The 17,001-nt window shown below is 36.4% G+C and overlaps 2 long non-coding RNA genes across 2 annotated transcripts; both read left to right on the top strand.

Moving 5' to 3' along the window:
* Window positions 1–4,723: 4,723 nt before the first annotated feature.
* LOC113719588 (uncharacterized) lies at window positions 4,724–8,188 on the top strand. The gene is made up of 3 exons (XR_003454927.2): window positions 4,724–4,970; window positions 6,762–6,840; window positions 7,987–8,188. It is a non-coding gene; the product is annotated as an uncharacterized lncRNA (long non-coding RNA).
* Window positions 8,189–11,079: 2,891 nt separating this feature from the next.
* On the top strand, window positions 11,080–14,544 carry LOC113719629 (uncharacterized). Its single transcript, XR_003454942.2, has 3 exons — window positions 11,080–11,326; window positions 13,118–13,196; window positions 14,343–14,544. It is a non-coding gene; the product is annotated as an uncharacterized lncRNA (long non-coding RNA).
* The last annotated feature ends 2,457 nt before the right edge of the window (window positions 14,545–17,001 follow it).

Genomic DNA, 17,001 nt, shown 5'->3' with positions numbered 1-17,001 from the left:
GAGGAAGAACATGAGAAGAGGTATAAAATGTATATGGATAGTTAGACGTGATGCTAATTGTCAAGAACTCAAAAATTAAAGGGTATCAAATATTATTTCTTGAACTCTTGTGTAGGTGAATTTTGTGAATATCATTAAGGAATCAAAGTGATTCATAAATAGTGGATGTTCAACACACATGACCAATGATCCATCACAATTCATTAAGTTTAAACCAAAATCAAGTAACAAAGTGACATTTGGAGATAATATGAAAGTTAAAACAATTGGAGTAGGAGATGTTGATAAGAATGGTGAGATTTTTGTTCATAATGTTCTTTTGGTTGATAATTTGATTTGTAGCTTGTTACGTGTTAGTCAATTATGTGATAGAAAATTATTTGTTTTGTTCAAGAAACATGAGTGTTTAGTTCTTGATTCAAAGTTCAACATCATTTTCAAAGGAAAAAAATTCAATGACATCTATGTTGTGATTGTTGAAAATATTAATTCCTCTAACTTTTAATGTCTTAAAATCTCAAACGAAAATTCTTGATTATGGCATTGAAGGTTTTGTTATTTCAATATGGATTTATTAAAAGAAATTTCCAAAAAGAATCTTGTTAGAGGTTTGCCAAAAATTAAGTTTGAAAAAAACAAAATTTGTGATGCTTGTCAATTTGAAAAACAAACCAAAGTCTCTTTTAAACTCAAAAATTGTGTTTCTACTTCAAGACCATTGGAGATTTTACATATTGATTTGTTTAGTCCTACACAAATTGCTAGTTTGGGTGGTAAGAGATATTGCCTATTAATTGTTGACGATTACTCTAGATACATTTAGATGATTTTTCTTGTTCACAAAAAATTTATTTTCCTTTTGCAAAAGTTCAAAATCTGTTTCGTTTGAATATTGTTAAAATTAGAAATGACATTGGTTCAAAATTTAAATTTTGTGACTTTTTAAAATTTTGTGATCACAATGAAATTACACATGAGTTTTCAATTGCAAGAACCCCTCAACAAAATGGTATTGTTGAAAGAAAGAACAATACTCTTCTAGAAGCCGCAAGAACCATGCTAAGCGAATGCAACGTGTCAACATATTTTTGGGCCAAGACCGTAAATACGGCATGCTATGTAAGGAATAGAATTCTTTTCACACCAATTTTGAATAAAATTTCTTATGAGTTACTTTTTGGCAAAAAGTCAATTGTTGAATATTTCAAAATTTTTTGTTACAAATGCTTTACTTTAAATATCAAGGAGTATCTTGAAAAATTTGATAAGAAAATCGATGAAGGTATTTTCTTGGATTATTGTGAAAACAAAAGAGGATATAGGGCCTATAATAGAAGAACTCTTGCTATAAAAGAAACCATACATATCACATTTGATGAAACTAATGATAATATTTTCAAGAGTTGTTGTGAAGATGATGATGTAGGTATTCAAGAAAGATTTAGGAAGCTCACGGTTCAAGATGAAGAAAATACTTCATTAGAAGAGAATTCAAAGGAAGATAATTTTCAAGAAAATCAAGCGTTAGAAGAAAATGACAAGGGTGTTAGTATACCTGAAGATCTTCCAAAACTTGGAAGTTTGTTCAAAATCATCCCAAAGAACTCATTATTGGTGATCCATCCGAAAAGGTAAGAACTCGATCCTCATCTAAACAATTAATAGATAATTTTATTTTAGTCTCTCATTTTGTGCCTAAGAATGTTAATGATGCTTTGAAAGATGAAAATTGAATTTTGACCATGCAAGAGCAACTAAATCAATTTGAAAGAAACAAAGTTTGGACACTAGTTAAAAGACCTCAAAGTCATCCTATTATTGGAACAGAATGGGTCTTTAGAAATAAATTGAATGATAAAGGTGAAGTTGTTAGAAATAAAGCTAGATTAGTGGCTAAGGGATATACTCAAGAAGAGGGAATAAATTTTGATGAAACATTTGCTCCTATAACTAGATTAGAATAAATTAGAATGCTTCTCGTATTTGCATGTTTCAAAAACTTTAAATTATTTCAAATGAATGTTAAAAGTGCTTTCTTAAATGGATTTATTGATCAAGAAGTTTATGTTGACCAACCTCTCGATTTTGAAAATGAGACATATCTAAATCATGTATTTAAACTTTCAAAAGTATTGTATGGGTTAAAGCAAGCTCTAAGAGTTTGGTATGAATGTTTAAATGATTTTTTGGTTGAGAATGGTTTTAAAAGGGGTATTATGGATACCACTCTTTTCACTAACACAAACCTCCAATGATCTTCTAATTGTGCAAATATATGGGGATGATATTATTTTTGGTGCTACTAATGAGTGTTTATGCAAGGATTTTTTCACTATTATGTAAAATGAGTTTGAGATGAGTATGATGGAAGAGTTAAATTTCTTCCTTGGACTCCGAGTGCTTCAAACTCAAGAGTGTACATTCATTAATCAAGCAAAGTATACAAAGAAACTTCTCAAAAGATTAGGAATGGAGGATTCGAAACAAGTTGGAACGCATATGTGTACATCCACTAAACTTGACAAAGGCGAAGAAGGTATGAAAATTGATGAGAAGAAATATAGAGGTATGATTGGAAGCTTACTTTATTTAACCGCAGGTAGACCCGATATTATGTTTGTCGTTTGCTTGTGTGCTCGTTTCCAATTTTGCCCTAAAGAATCTCATTTAATTGCTGTTAAAAGAGTTTTTTAGAGATTTAAAGGGAATCTTGAATTATGATTTTTGATATCCTAAATGTCATGAATTTGCCTTATGTAATTTTTCGGATGCTGATTTCGGTGGGTGTAGGATAGATAGAAAAAGTACTAGTGGAACATGTCATTTTCTTGATAACTGCTTGGTATCATGGTTTAGCAAAAAATAAAATGCTATCTCTTTATCTATGGTGGAAGCGGAATATGTAGCCGCCGGTGCATGTTGTGTTCAATTGTTATGGATGAAACATATCCTGAATGACTTTGGACTAGTGTATGATTGTGTGCTTATGTATTGTGATAACACGAGTGCCATAAATTTAACAAAGAATCCCTTTCAACACTTTAGGACAAAGCACATAGATATAAAGTATCATTTCATTTGTGATCTTGTCCAAAATGATGAAATTTGTGTAAAATATGTTTGTTTGAAAGATCAAATTGCTGATATTCTTATAAAAGCTTTACCTTTGGCTCAGTTTATATTTTTAAGGACAAAATTGGGCATTTTGAAAAAGACTATCTAAAATTTTTTCAGTCAATCTTTATCGGATGTTCGATAGTTGATGAACGGGCGTCCGATAGTGTTCTAAGCTATTTTTCAACAAAATTTTGCATCGGACGGTAGTGTCGGACAACTTTCTTCGTTCGGCAGTCCGACACTCAAAAAGAGCGATTATAAATGGATTTTCTCTTCATTTGGTTCAGATACATTCTCTCTCGGACGCACCCCTTCTTTTCCCTCCAATTTCAAAAATTCAAATTTGTTTCCTCTCAAGACAAATTTCTAAAAATTGATTCCACAAACAATCTGACGGTCTCTTTGCAAACAGATTAGCATCTAAACTTTTTTCTAACTGCCAAACATTCAACCGATCCCAAATTTCATCAGAAAACCTAGCTTTTTAAAAACTCACCCACGTTGGCAGATTCGAGCATTCATCTTCATTTAAGATAGTACAATTAGTCCATTTCATCCACATTCTCATCACATTTTACAAGAAAATCACTCGGCATTTCACTATGGTGCAATTGAGAGGGGGGGTCTTCCAGTACCAGATGCACAACCTCACTCAGAGAATAAGAAGTTAAGGTGCCATCAACAAGAAAATTTGCTGGTCGGTCTGAAAAATGCATTTCCAGTGATAAAAGGAAACAGACTGATCAAACCGAGCCACAATTTACTACATTGCCCAGATTCATCGATGATGATGCCAGAAATAAATTTGAATGGATTTCACAAAAAGGTTTCATCACTCAAAGAACCATCACTCCCTCTGAATTCCGTAAACTTGACTTAGACCCTGTTCTTAAGCTTTTTGATTTCCAAAAATGGTCTCATATTCTGTCTCTGTCCAACACCTACTACTATGAGATGTTACATCAATTTTTTGCCAATTTTAGGAAGGGTAGTTTGTGAGGACTCGTAAAAACTATTATTTTTTTAAGCCTAATTTGTGGCTTAATAAATTATTTAATTGGATATTTGCCTCGAGGAATATTTTCTAGTCTTATTAGACCTAAATACATGGTAATATAACTTCGTTATATTTTTAAAGTAACTCATTTCACGAATTAATTTCCTGGAGCGCGTTTAGTAAAAATAGTGAATAGTGCTTGGAGTTTTTATCCGCTTGAGAGTACAATAAGTTTGGAATATTGGAGACATGTACAATGGACCTAAATTAGGTATTTTAATGTTTAAATACTCAAGTGATAGTTATTAGTACTATCGTTATAAGAATTTCTCGGAAGTTTCGCGTTATCGCGCTTAAATTGGAGATACGCGTTTTTATACGCGCGATTTAAATTTAGGAACTTTAGACCCTTATTTTGGGACGATTGAGAGTGAATAATATTTATATGAATATAAGTGCATTAGAGGTTTAGTGCACCAGTGAAACAAATTCGAGAGGAATCGAACACGAAACGCGCGGGAAAAAGAGTTAACCTTTGAATCAATGAGAGCCACACATTTTAGTTTCACATGGGTGCATCACACCAGATCAAAACCCTCCACTTTATCACCTCAAACAGCCGTGCAACTCTTCTTTTCCTTCTTCATTCCAGCCGTGCAACTCCAAGGAAAAACAAGACCAAGTTCTTCATTTTTCCTTCATCAAATCTTCATCAAACCTCTTCCAATTCACTCCAAATTCGAACTACACTTAACTAAACATTTAGAGATCCCATTGAGCTAAGAAAAGGAGCTGCTATCCATGGTTTTCTTGAGCATCTAAGGGGCCGAAATTTCTGCCTTCATCCTCTAATCAAGTAGGTGTTAATCCAACACTTAAATCTTGCTTTATGAAGATCATCTTACATGTATAAGGTAGTATTTGCATTTGGGTAGCTTGTTTATGGTGTAAAATGAAATGGGTGGGCTCTATGAACTCCCACCTTTGTCTTGAGGACTGATCTCATGCTTGATGATGGATTTAATGGTGGTTTAGTGCTTAAATTAGTGGATTAATGTTGTATTGTTGGTAGAAAATCATAGGAGGTGCTTGGAGCAAAAGTGACCGTTTTACCCCTGTCTTGTCCGACCATTTTTGTGCACAATTTTGAGGTTCTAATGACTTAATTATATTGTTTACATGTTATTGTGAGTGTGTACAAAATTTCATTGAAAAATAACATGATTTGGTTGGTTAAATGAGTTGATTTCCAAAGTTAGCAAAACTGGAAAATGAATCCCGTATTGCCCAGGCAGTCATCTTGTATCGGCTATAACTCTTTACTCCGATGTCGAAATCAAGTACCGTTTGCGGCACTGGAAACTAGACATTCCCATCTTTCCATTGGTACCAATTTTACATTCTGGTTCCACTTGAGTGAGCCACACCATTCGATTGAAAATCACTGTCCTGTTTCGTTGCTCTCCAGGAGACAGGACAGAAATTGCTTCTTGATGCTCAAAAACGAGCTGTTTGTGAATGGAATTTGAAACTGGTTTCTTCTGAGAAAATTCATCTTTATGAGAGAGATTTCCAACGCCATCAACCACGCCCAATTCCAAGTTGAATTGAGTGAGTTGTGGCCAAAGTTTGAAACAGCTACAGTGATAGAATTTTCCACTTGGACAGATTTGTAACTAACAATGACTTGGGACTTGTTATTTCGAAATTCCTGATGTAAATCACCTATCAAATGTATTTTGAATTCTTGCTAGACCTGATTATCATAAACGAGACATGTTTTAGGTATCTTCCCTTGGTCAAAAGTTTAGAAAAGGAAATTTTCATACACGAGGCAGCTTTGCCTTAAAAATTTGGAAACTTGAGTGATTTCGTTAAGTGACTTTCCGTGCATATTTTTCTATGAAATTTGACAGAGGAATAGCCCTTATATGGTAGTATAATCATACCAAATTTGGTGCCATTTCGAGTCTGTTTAGATGTTCAAATAAAGTCCCAAAGTTCATGTTTAAATCTGGAAATTCTTGATCGAGGAGGAATTTTTAGCCAACTTTGAGCTGCTATATCTTGGGGCTCAAAACTTCAATTCTTGTACCGTTTGTTTTGATTTAAACTTTGATTGTAGCTCTAATTGAGTTCTAAATTTTGGAGGTTAGTTCGTATTGTATGAATTTTGCTGGATTTTCAAAGTTGGTCAAAAACCAACCCCGAAACTGTCTAAATGGTCCCAAGCAGCAACTTTGAGTCAATTTTTGAATACCTTCTGTTTGGAATCATGGAAAAGTATCTTCTAGGAACTTTTATCGCTTTTGAAGAAGTTTCCAACGGTATCAAGCTTTCCAATTTTGGACCTACATAGTGCAAGATACGATTTTTCTAAAATTGACACCCAAAGCTGAAATTTGTCAATTTCTTAGAAAATGAGATTTTGGAAACTTGCCTTCTTTTCTCGATACCGATTGAACATTTTGAACTCGATTTCATGGAAAATATTAGTCTCTCTCTTTGGACTTTAAAACTTTACTCTTGAGCCTCGATTATTAATAATTAAGGCCCAATTAATGAATTCCCCTTAGATTGTATAACCTTCTTTGATAAGTAGGGGTTCTAAGTGATAGTGTATAATAGTTAATGGTTATTTGCCCAGGCGCTCAAGGGGACCTTCAAGAGGAACTCGAAGTGGACGCCTAGACATTTGTTTGAGTATTACTCTCTTGTTGCTATAGGTGAGTGTTCCATATAGGAATACGTAATTGGAATAAGTCTATGACATGCATAACCCATGATTATTAAGTGTTAAGTGCTATATGTTAAGTATTTACCACACTCATGCATATCTGAATAAGGTATACTTGAATTACTCGACATGAAATACCTGAAATATGTATATTTGAACTATTCGATATGAAATGCTTAAAGAGCATATTTATGTGATTACTTGAAATATTAGATATGAAATGCTTGGAGAGCATATCTACATGATGTGTTTAAATGATTAATTATGCTATGACAGCATAAGTCGGTTGGAGTGAATCTCCTCGACTCTTATGTGGAAAAAGTGAAAACGGCCAATGGTGGCCTATTAAAATGACATATGTCTACCAATTAACCGTAATTACCACCGTTTACCGTTTACCGTTAACCATGTTTACTTACCGTTTTCTAATCTATTCGGCTACTTGCTTACTTGATTATCTGCTTACGTAATCACCAACTTACTTGATCACTTGATTATCATGAATCGCATGTTATATGAAGTTGTCCATCATTGTTAGGCGAGTGTGTACTTTACCTCACTCGACCTACTCAAATGATGAATTTTACCTTTTGCCGAATTACTTGATTACTTGTGCATGTTGTAAGCTCTAAGCTGAATTGGGCCCTGCTCATCGTTACTAACCTACTCGAGCCAGGACTGGGCTCGGTCGGGTAGGTTGGAACCTTGGGACACCGTTTCGGTATACTCGAGTATTACCACTGGATGGATAAGGTGATGGCCAGTCAAACTGAGGGGATCCGGAAGTCATAAGGTGCAGATGACCGACAGAGTTCCACTGGAACACCGTATCCTACAGTATATGTTTACCTTGTATCATGATGATTGTTTCGTGCTAAAATGCCAACATGAAATCCTGAGCTATGCCTGTAATAAGCTCCAATCACTCGTGAACTATACATGCTAATGTCTCATACCATGATAAATGTCTCAAATTACCCGTACAATGATTATCACCTCATGATAACATGCCATTGTGTAACCTTGAACCATGCATATGATATGCCCAACTTACTTGATTTATTTGAACTGTTAGAGTGTCTTGGAATCTCACTGGGCTGTGTAGCTCATACCACGTTGTGGATTTCTTTTACAGGGTTCGAGACCAAGGGTGCTCGTGAGTAGTACTAGATTGTTTTCTTTTGAAAACTTTAAGTTATATTATAACGGATGGCTACTGTACCCTTTTCCGTTGGGTTGTATTTAAGCTTGAAAGCTACATAATTGTAAGTGTGAGATATTTGAAGTACTTTAATTATGTATTGAAGTTACTTAAAGTATTTCGAGCTTTTGAATGATGGATTGTAGTGAGTCCTGGCGAGAGCTGGGCAGGCGTTCCGCGGATACCCTTTGGTTCGCCTTAGGGAGAAGTGGGGGCGTCACAGTTGGTATCAGAGCTTAGGCTTCAAATCTTTGTAGTGTATCCTAGGGTTAAATGTTTAGGATGCCGGACTGTGGGACTGGTCTGAAAGTTAAATGATTGCTTGTAGCGATGAAATTTAGAGCCAATTCACGTGGTCTCTACAAAGGAGCAAGATAGGACCAAGTGGTGTTATGGTCCTTACTATGTGATTGAGTAAAGGTTTAAGTGCCCTTCTAAAAATGTAAGCTGTGAATCATGAATGTTATAGGTTGTAAAACCTTTATCTTGATGATTGGAGGGAATTTGATATGTATGTTGGGTAGGAATCTCGAATGTGGTGATTTACTCTTGGGACCGGCCGGCTCGAGCTGTGAATTACCTTATTTCGGATTCTTGTACCCGAGTACTTGAGAGTTGAGGGCAACCATAAGGACTTTATATCTCCATTTTTGGGGAATAAGAATGAATCGATATTTCATGTGAATGGTTACAGGAAACCAATAATTGTTTGGTTAAGATGGTACAATAATTAAGAGTGGAAGATGGAAAATATTGTAACGCAAAAGATCCTTGTGTTGGGATTGAAATCAAGCATGTTAGGGAACGAGAATCATCTAGTTTCAATTAATCTAGTGGATCCCTACTTGTGATCTTTCATAGTGAGACGATGGGAGTAGAACCTAAGAGTTTGCGCCTTGGAGATGAATGTACTGGTGATAATCATTTGTTTATTTTTGTTATTGACTTTGACTTGGCATGAACTTTACTTGACCATAATTTGTGTTATGATTTAATGAACTCTAGTTTGTGTTTACTTGCATAGTGATAATGTTATTTGTGTAAGTGACTTCATCATTTTTAAATGTTGCTATTGGTATATGAGTATAGTTCAATTTAACTAAGTGTGAGGGTTATGCATGTGCGTATAGATTAGTTGTGAACATGGAAACTAGAGGACAACGAAAGGGACGTCAACCTAGACAACCCCGAAATGAAAGAGTAGCTAATGGGTCCGATATTGATCAAAACGTTGAGCTAAGTGCTGGGAGAGGAAATGACCAGATGAGACAAGTTTTAACTCGCATGACGGATATCCTGGAGCTCTTGGTAGCTCAACAAGGTCAAGGTGTTGGACAAGGAAACCAACGTGAAAACCAAGAGATAGGGGAGGATCGAGCTTTAGAGCGGTTTCAGAAATTCTCTCCGCCCAAGTTTGCTGGAGGACCTGATCCAGAGGTGGCTGAGAATTGGTTAGAAAATATAAGAAATATATTCGATGCCTTGGATTACACAAAGGAGAGACAAGTTACCTTTGCTGTATTTCAACTTGAAGGAGCAGCCCGAGCATGGTGGAATGTTATAAGAAACAAGTGGGAAAGGGATCAAACCCTAAGGACTTGGGTAAACTTTGTACGTGAATTTAATGAGAAATTTCTTCCTCCACTTGTCCAAGAAAAGAGAGAAGATGATTTTATAAAGCTTCGTCAAGGAACTTTGAGCGTAGCTGAGTATGAAACACGCTTTACGAAGTTATCTACATATGCCCCAGAATTGGTGACTACTGAACGGAAGAGAATAAGACGGTTTATCCAAGGATTAGATTTAGAGATCCAAGATGCCCTTGCCGCAATACAGGTTGACACATTTAATGACGCTCTCGAGAAGGCGCAAAGGGTAGAGAGCACAAAATCTCAACTGAGAGCCTTTCAAGCGAAGAAAAGAGATGCATCCGATAATAGACCCAGAGAAATTGAACCACCACCCAAAGTTAGAAAAGAAGTGGATGGAGTAGGACTGTTACTTCCTGCACCACTCATGATAAAGGAACCAAAAGGAACTATGTCACGAGGGACTTCAGTAGGACAGACACGATCGAAGAAAACCTCGCAAGCAAGTCAGGTCACGACACCTCGTCCGACCTGTGGATATTGTGGAAGGATGAATCACACTGAAGAAAACTGTTGGCTAAAGGGACGAAAGTGTATGGGGTGTGGGAGTACCAACCATAAAGTTCATGATTGTCCAATGAGGTATCCACGAGAAACTACTGCTCAACAAGGAAATGGAACTGTCCCTCGACAAGTCAATGGAAGGAGAAACCGATCAGTGGCATCTGAAAGAACGCATGACATGAACACACCACACGGTTCAGAGTTGTCTGAGATTACAGAAGGTATGAATTTCGAGAACGAAATTCTTTTAAGGAGGGGAGGTTGTGAGGACTCGTAAAAACTATTATTTTTTTAAGCCTAATTTGTGGCTTAATAAATTATTTAATTGGATATTTGCCTCGAGGAATATTTTCTAGTCTTATTAGACCTAAATACATGGTAATATAACTTCGTTATATTTTTAAAGTAACTCATTTCACGAATTAATTTCCTGGAGCGCGTTTAGTAAAAATAGTGAATAGTGCTTGGAGTTTTTATCCGCTTGAGAGTACAATAAGTTTGGAATATTGGAGACATGTACAATGGACCTAAATTAGGTATTTTAATGTTTAAATACTCAAGTGATAGTTATTAGTACTATCGTTATAAGAATTTCTCGGAAGTTTCGCGTTATCGCGCTTAAATTGGAGATACGCGTTTTTATACGCGCGATTTAAATTTAGGAACTTTAGACCCTTATTTTGGGACGATTGAGAGTGAATAATATTTATATGAATATAAGTGCATTAGAGGTTTAGTGCACCAGTGAAACAAATTCGAGAGGAATCGAACACGAAACGCGCGGGAAAAAGAGTTAACCTTTGAATCAATGAGAGCCACACATTTTAGTTTCACATGGGTGCATCACACCAGATCAAAACCCTCCACTTTATCACCTCAAACAGCCGTGCAACTCTTCTTTTCCTTCTTCATTCCAGCCGTGCAACTCCAAGGAAAAACAAGACCAAGTTCTTCATTTTTCCTTCATCAAATCTTCATCAAACCTCTTCCAATTCACTCCAAATTCGAACTACACTTAACTAAACATTTAGAGATCCCATTGAGCTAAGAAAAGGAGCTGCTATCCATGGTTTTCTTGAGCATCTAAGGGGCCGAAATTTCTGCCTTCATCCTCTAATCAAGTAGGTGTTAATCCAACACTTAAATCTTGCTTTATGAAGATCATCTTACATGTATAAGGTAGTATTTGCATTTGGGTAGCTTGTTTATGGTGTAAAATGAAATGGGTGGGCTCTATGAACTCCCACCTTTGTCTTGAGGACTGATCTCATGCTTGATGATGGATTTAATGGTGGTTTAGTGCTTAAATTAGTGGATTAATGTTGTATTGTTGGTAGAAAATCATAGGAGGTGCTTGGAGCAAAAGTGACCGTTTTACCCCTGTCTTGTCCGACCATTTTTGTGCACAATTTTGAGGTTCTAATGACTTGATTATATTGTTTACATGTTATTGTGAGTGTGTACAAAATTTCATTGAAAAATAACATGATTTGGTTGGTTAAATGAGTTGATTTCCAAAGTTAGCAAAACTGGAAAATGAATCCCGTATTGCCCAGGCAGTCATCTTGTATCGGCTATAACTCTTTACTCCGATGTCGAAATCAAGTACCGTTTGCGGCACTGGAAACTAGACATTCCCATCTTTCCATTGGTATCAATTTTACATTCTGGTTCCACTTGAGTGAGCCACACCATTCGATTGAAAATCACTGTCCTGTTTCGTTGCTCTCCAGGAGACAGGACAGAAATTGCTTCTTGATGCTCAAAAACGAGCTGTTTGTGAATGGAATTTGAAACTGGTTTCTTCTGAGAAAATTCATCTTTATGAGAGAGCTTTCCAACGCCATCAACCACGCCGAATTCCAAGTTGAATTGAGTGAGTTGTGGCCAAAGTTTGAAACAGCTACAGTGATAGAATTTTCCACTTGGACAGATTTGTAACTAACAATGACTTGGGACTTGTTATTTCGAAATTCCTGATGTAAATCACCTATCAAATGTATTTTGAATTCTTGCTAGACCTGATTATCATAAACGAGACATGTTTTAGGTATCTTCCCTTGGTCAAAAGTTTAGAAAAGGAAATTTTCATACACGAGGCAGCTTTGCCTTAAAAATTTGGAAACTTGAGTGATTTCGTTAAGTGACTTTCCGTGCATATTTTTCTATGAAATTTGACAGAGGAATAGCCCTTATATGGTAGTATAATCATACCAAATTTGGTGCCATTTCGAGTCTGTTTAGATGTTCAAATAAAGTCCCAAAGTTCATGTTTAAATCTGGAAATTCTTGATCGAGGAGGAATTTTTAGCCAACTTTGAGCTGCTATATCTTGGGGCTCAAAACTTCAATTCTTGTACCGTTTGTTTTGTTTTAAACTTTGATTGTAGCTCTAATTGAGTTCTAAATTTTGGAGGTTAGTTCGTATTGTATGAATTTTGCTGGATTTTCAAAGTTGGTCAAAAACCAACCCCGAAACTGTCTAAATGGTCCCAAGCAGCAACTTTGAGTCAATTTTTGAATACCTTCTGTTTGGAATCATGGAAAAGTATCTTCTAGGAACTTTTATCGCTTTTGAAGAAGTTTCCAACGGTATCAAGCTTTCCAATTTTGGACCTACATAGTGCAAGATACGATTTTTCTAAAATTGACACCCAAAGCTGAAATTTGTCAATTTCTTAGAAAATGAGATTTTGGAAACTTGCCTTCTTTTCTCGATACCGATTGAACATTTTGAACTCGATTTCATGGAAAATATTAGTCTCTCTCTTTGGACTTTAAAACTTTACTCTTGAGCCTCGATTATTAATAATTAAGGCCCAATTAATGAATTCCCCTTAGATTGTATAACCTTCTTTGATAAGTAGGGGTTCTAAGTGATAGTGTATAATAGTTAATGGTTATTTGCCCAGGCGCTCAAGGGGACCTTCAAGAGGAACTCGAAGTGGACGCCTAGACATTTGTTTGAGTATTACTCTCTTGTTGCTATAGGTGAGTGTTCCATATAGGAATACGTAATTGGAATAAGTCTATGACATGCATAACCCATGATTATTAAGTGTTAAGTGCTATATGTTAAGTATTTACCACACTCATGCATATCTGAATAAGGTATACTTGAATTACTCGACATGAAATACCTGAAATATGTATATTTGAACTATTCGATATGAAATGCTTAAAGAGCATATTTATGTGATTACTTGAAATATTAGATATGAAATGCTTGGAGAGCATATCTACATGATGTGTTTAAATGATTAATTATGCTATGACAGCATAAGTCGGTTGGAGTGAATCTCCTCGACTCTTATGTGGAAAAAGTGAAAACGGCCAATGGTGGCCTATTAAAATGACATATGTCTACCAATTAACCGTAATTACCACCGTTTACCGTTTACCGTTAACTATGTTTACTTACCGTTTTCTAATCTATTCGGCTACTTGCTTACTTGATTATCTGCTTACGTAATCACCAACTTACTTGATCACTTGATTATCATGAATCGCATGTTATATGAAGTTGTCCATCATTGTTAGGCGAGTGTGTACTTTACCTCACTCGACCTACTCAAATGATGAATTTTACCTTTTGCCGAATTACTTGATTACTTGTGCATGTTGTAAGCTCTAAGCTGAATTGGGCCCTGCTCATCGTTACTAACCTACTCGAGCCAGGACTGGGCTCGGTCGGGTAGGTTGGAACCTTGGGACACCGTTTCGGTATACTCGAGTATTACCACTGGATGGATAAGGTGATGGCCAGTCAAACTGAGGGGATCCGGAAGTCATAAGGTGCAGATGACCGACAGAGTTCCACTGGAACACCGTATCCTACAGTATATGTTTACCTTGTATCATGATGATTGTTTCGTGCTAAAATGCCAACATGAAATCCTGAGCTATGCCTGTAATAAGCTCCAATCACTCGTGAACTATACATGCTAATGTCTCATACCATGATAAATGTCTCAAATTACCCGTACAATGATTATCACCTCATGATAACATGCCATTGTGTAACCTTGAACCATGCATATGATATGCCCAACTTACTTGATTTATTTGAACTGTTAGAGTGTCTTGGAATCTCACTGGGTTGTGTAGCTCATACCACGTTGTGGATTTCTTTTACAGGGTTCGAGACCAAGGGTGCTCGTGAGTAGTACTAGATTGTTTTCTTTTGAAAACTTTAAGTTATATTATAACGGATGGCTACTGTACCCTTTTCCGTTGGGTTGTATTTAAGCTTGAAAGCTACATAATTGTAAGTGTGAGATATTTGAAGTACTTTAATTATGTATTGAAGTTACTTAAAGTATTTCGAGCTTTTGAATGATGGATTGTAGTGAGTCCTGGCGAGAGCTGGGCAGGCGTTCCGCGGATACCCTTTGGTTCGCCTTAGGGAGAAGTGGGGGCATCACATAGTTCTCATACTGAACTCATTTCTCGTGTTAATGGAGTGGACATTCTTCTTACTCCTGATATTGTCAATCTTGTTTTGAAAACAAAAATTGAAAAAAGCTGTCGTAGTAAAATTGTAAATTTTTGCTCATATGAAAAATTTTCAACTACTTATCATCATTTTCACTGAAGAACTGATAACTTACTTTCATACTCGCTTTAACACACCTGCTGAGATCAAGTTGGAGGATCTTAGTCCTCAAAATCTGATCATTTTTACAATCATTTTCAATCTGTTGGTTCCTGTGGCGACCCCACTTCCCCCTAAGGCGAACCAAAGGGTTGGCGGGCCGTCTGCCCAACTCTCGCCAGGACTCACGCAAACATACTAACCCAAATCCTTTCGAATAATAACCTAATCTATTACAAAACAAATCCTCCGAAGAAGACCGTCACTAAAACCACATTAACTTCAGAGATAGCAGTGATTTAAAATAGCCAATCAAGGCTCTTAGACGTTCCACGGACTACATACCAAGGTATAAAGTCGTACCAATCCGGATAGATAAACTCATAAATCCATAATACAAACTTACAAGCCAAGTAATCGAGTTAGGTTTTACACATTTTCCAGCTTCAAGTGGCAATCCAAAATAAAAAGTACATTATCCCAATTAACGCCTTACAGCCCACAAATAAGTCATAGTATTCGAATACACTCCAAAAGGAAAACATAAGTAAGTATCCAAGCTTCCAATTTCCAGAACCTGTTAAGGAAAACAATAAACGTGGGGTGAGCTAAAGCTCAGTGGTGCCCCAAAACATGCAGTCACGTAAATCAAACAGCGAGTAATAACTTTACCAAATTGAACAGTTAGGAAAGCGTATAACAGCACAAGGTAGGATACAGGGGCTCTCAGGAGCCATTTTCCTCGCTTGATCACCATTCATCGTAGTTGACCCTCCGTCAACTCTCACTACTTATAGTCCATGTAGATCCACTCATTTTAATCCTAACCCGTCACCGTTCTTACCCCTGTCCCGGGCTCGCTCACCGACTAAGGACGCAGTGTACTCGAGATATACCCGTAGATAATTAGGAGCAGCATACTTTAGTATACCCTCAGGAAATTGGTCGAGGGATTCACCCAGCGACATTTCCGTAGTTGGATTCAGAAGTCGAAGGATTCACCCAACGACACAACTACATTTTGTGGTTACTAGGTCAGGATAAGAGGCCCTCCCACCCTTAAGGTGTGGTACATTCCCCTGCCTAGTGATTTAGTACTTGAGATAGGATAAGAGGCCCTTCCACCCTCAGGTGTGGTACATTCCCCTACTCAGTACTTAGCACATGAGATAGGATAAGAGGCCCTCCCACTCTTAAGGTGTGGTACATTCCCCTACTCAGTGCTTAGCAAATGCAAGCAGAATATTTCATGAAAATATTTCAAGCAAGTCACCACTCGAAAGGCTAGTGCGATAAAGTACACACTGCTCACTTCGATGGATCAGAAAATCATTATCCAATTATCACATATCAAGTCAAGAAAGCACTTTAATCAAGTAGGCATAGAACAAGCAGGGACACTCACCAAGAGTGGAGTTCAGATATCAAGTTGGGAATCGAATTTCCACGTCCTCGCAATATCCTAAAAACCAAAATTTTGAAACTATAAGTTTCTACTCAGTTTTTAAGCTTATAGACATCGAGGTATATCTAATATACTACTAGTCTACTTTTCCTTAGAAGAATTAAGAGTCCCTTAGGTTAAAACTTGACAAAAGTAGAAGAAATGTTTCTTATAGTTTTCCTTGAGATACTTTTCCTTATAAAAGGGTAACTAGAATTTTTTTCTTGAAATAAGTCGACAAACCTCTTAATATCAAAGCTAGAAAGATATATTTGAAAATTTCTTTAAAGCTATGGTTCTTGCAAAAATTATCACTAAAAACTATTTTACCTAAAATAAGGTTTCTTGCCGAGCAAGTTTCCCAGGCTTTTAATTAAAATTATTAAAATTCTTATTTCGGAACTTTTCCAACCGACAACTATCCAAGTGCAAAACTTAATGAAAGAAAAGAAATTAAAATAAAACTTAGGGTTTTCAAAAGCTAGAGAATTTATTTACTAGCTATCAAGGCTAGTTTGAGCTAAAGGAAATCATCGGGTTGGAAAATTTTAGGCAAAACACTAGATATTGAGCTTTACAATCTAATACTATCTGAAGAATATTTTTGGATTAGTTTGATCACAGTTACTCGAGTTCGCAAGATCGAAACGACTTCCACAGTTTCGATTCCGTTTCGAAATCATATTATGGATCAAATATGGCAAAATCATATAGCAAATCACTAGGGTTTCGTCAATCATTAGCCCTAGATTTCAACA

This window comes from Coffea arabica, chromosome 11e (genome assembly GCF_036785885.1).
Source record: "Coffea arabica cultivar ET-39 chromosome 11e, Coffea Arabica ET-39 HiFi, whole genome shotgun sequence".
Lineage (NCBI taxonomy): Eukaryota > Viridiplantae > Streptophyta > Magnoliopsida > Gentianales > Rubiaceae > Coffea > Coffea arabica.
Note: the sequence above shows the minus strand (reverse complement) of the source record. Positions and strands in the feature narration are given on the sequence as shown.